The following is a 3,054-nucleotide window of genomic DNA, read 5'->3' on the forward strand; positions in this document are numbered from 1 at the left end:
TATGGAATCAATATTGTACGTATTAATACCATTTATTTATATTCAAATTCGAAATTTGACCTGCGAACCCGCCTGCTCAAATTCAAAATTTGAACTTGTACCGATGTCCTCGAGAGTGACGATGATATATCGATGTCGCAGCAATCACCACGGAGAGCGCTACCTATCGGTACAGAGCTGCGAGAATGGATCAGCGAGGAAGAATGGACTATCACTATTCAACAGAATTGCGATGTTGATTCCCTATGATGGGCCTGTCTATATTCGCTTACTTGAAGATTTCAAAGCTAGTTTCAACAGTACTTTTCGAAATCTTTAAATTGCAAGCGGCGTATCGAAAATTTGAACGTTTATGGTGTCTTAGTTGAAGTTTTTCTTTCTCGTCCTCGACCTTCTCACGATTGCCTGTCTGAGACATGCTGATTGAGCAGATGAATGGAAATGGCGAGGGGCCGGTGATTGGTATCAATCTGGGCACGACATACTCTTGTGTGGGAGTATGGCAAAATGGCAGAGTGGAGATCATCGCCAAAGAACACGGGAATCCAACCACACCCTCTGTTTTAGCCTTCAATGATACAGGGCTCCTTATTAGAGAATCCACTGAGAACCCCACAATAGAGTTTTTGGTCAATAATCATCAACTATTATCTATACGATTTTATTTGTTACATTCTTCCTCTTTTCTTCAGATTTGAATATGTTTCTGGAGTTTTTGTTCTACTCCAATATTTTTATACTGAGTTGTTTTGTTAACATATGGCAGATGCAAAGCGGTTCATTGGAAGGAAGTTCTCTAATCAGTGAGTTCAGAGCAATGTGGAGCTATGGCCTTTCAATGTCATTCCAGGAGCTAGTGATAAGCCCATCATCGTTGTGACATACAATGGGGAGGAGAAGCTTTTTGCAGCCGAGGAGATCTCTGCCATGGTTTCAACAAAGATGAAGGCGATTTCCGAAGCTCATCTTGGGACTACGGTGAGGAAGGTTGCCATAGCTGTTCCTGCATGTTTCAACGATTCTCAGAGGCAGGCAACCAAGGATGCTGGTGTCATTGCTGGATTGAATGTTATAGGAATTATCAATGAGACCACTGCTGCTGTTGTTGCATGTGGATTGGACCGCAAAGCTAATAGAGTTGGTGAACAATTTGGGTAGTGAAGACTTTGATAACAGATTCGTTAACCACTTTGTACGAGAAATTCAGACAAACTATACAAAGGACATCAGCGGCAATGCCAGAGCCCTAGTGAGGCTGAGAAAATTGTGTAAGGGAAAAGATAATGCTCTCAACAACTAACCAGACCACCATTGAGATTGATTCTCTCCTTGATGGTATCGACATTCATTCCACCATTACTCGGGCCATGTTCGAAGATGTTAACATAGATTTGTTCAAGAAGTGCATGGAGACTATTGAAAAATGCCCGAGGGATGCCAATATGAACAAGAGCTCGATCCATGATGTGATTCTTGTTGGTGGGTCTACTAGGATTCCCAGAGTGCAGTTCTTATTGCAAGACTTCTATAATGGCAAAGAACTATGCAATATTATTAACCCAGATGAGGCTGTAGCATACAGAGCTGCTATTCAGGCTGTTATTCTAAGTGCATAGGGGCATAAGAGAATTCGAGATACGCTTCTTCTGGATGTGACTCTTCATTCACTATGGATTGAAAAGTCATCTGGTTATATGACAATCCTCATCCCAAGGAACACCGTCATCCCCACATACAGGAAGGAAGTCTATTCTACTCACTCAGACAACCAACCTAATGTGTCGTTTCATGTGTATGACGGTGAGAGTAGTCGAACCCAAGCTAACAACTTGTTGGGCAAATTTGATTTCTCTGGCTTTCCCCTGGTTGCCAGAGGAGTTCCACAGATCGAGGTCTACTCTGATATTGAATCCGATGGTATTCTCAACGTGTCTGCGGTATTTATGATAAGAACAAGATCGTCATCGTTGGGTAGATTGAGCAAGGAAGACATTGAGAAAATGTTTCATGACGCTGACAAGTACAGGTCCGGGTATACAGAGGACAGACGAAGAAAGTGGAGGCCAAGAAGTCCTTGGAGAATTATGCTTACAACATGAGGAACATTGTCCGAACGATGAAGGGTGTTATCGAACAAGCCATGCACTGGGTGGACCAAAACAAGCATGCCAATCTCAATGAGTTTGATGGCAAGATGAAGGAGCTCGAGAGTATTTTTCAATTCCATAAATCATAAAGATGTGTCGTTGAGCTATGTGGGATTTTTTATATGACACAGTCCATTTTGAAGTATTTTGAAATCTTTAACCTCGAGCAAACAAAAGGTCCAGATATTTTACAGTTCTTTTGAATTATGAAAAGAAAAAGAAAATTTAATTAAAACCCGTTTGTTCTCACATAACCTATATATCATTTTGAATTGCGTGACGAAATTATTGGACATTTTGTAAATCTGATGGAGTGTTTCTTTTATAATATTAAATACTCTTTTCCATCGACTCCCATATTTAATTGTCTTATATATTAATATCACTTAAAACGTTTATTAACAATCTGTTTAAGTGAATTTAAGCAGTATAATGAACATTTGAATTCTGATCAAAGGTCTTTATGTAGAAGTCCTTGATTGTTATTATCAATACGAAGGATCTCTCATGTTCTTGATTGTTATTATCAATACCAAAGGTACGGATCTCTCTAACCGAAAAGTTAAGGATGTGGCATCGATCTCTCTAATCGACAATTGGTGAAGCTTAGTTTGTAGGTTTATCACAATATATGTTTTTCTGTATATCGTTTCAATATACATAGTTTTCTATATATTGTGTCAATACATATAGTTTTCTCTATATCGTTTTAAAATACTTTAGTATCGTTTCAATATACATAGTTTTCTTGCGATGAATTCAATAATATAGTTTTCTCTACATGGTTTAAATAGATATAGTTTCCTATGGTATTTTTTTACACTATAGTTTTCTATTGCATCACATAATAGTTTTCACTAGTTTTCCCTCTCTTGCATTGTAAAGTTTGCATTCTGGTGGAGATTTC

General features: G+C 38.7%; 1 pseudogene; it reads left to right on the top strand.

Moving 5' to 3' along the window:
- Positions 1-431: 431 nt before the first annotated feature.
- Positions 432-2,236, top strand: LOC149207429 (heat shock cognate 70 kDa protein pseudogene; annotated as a pseudogene).
- The last annotated feature ends 818 nt before the right edge of the window (positions 2,237-3,054 follow it).

Source organism: Pinus tabuliformis, chromosome 1_2, assembly GCF_031772625.1.
Source record: "Pinus tabuliformis cultivar Carrire ecotype Pingquan chromosome 1_2, CPIR1, whole genome shotgun sequence".
In the NCBI taxonomy this organism is placed as follows: domain Eukaryota; kingdom Viridiplantae; phylum Streptophyta; class Pinopsida; order Pinales; family Pinaceae; genus Pinus; species Pinus tabuliformis.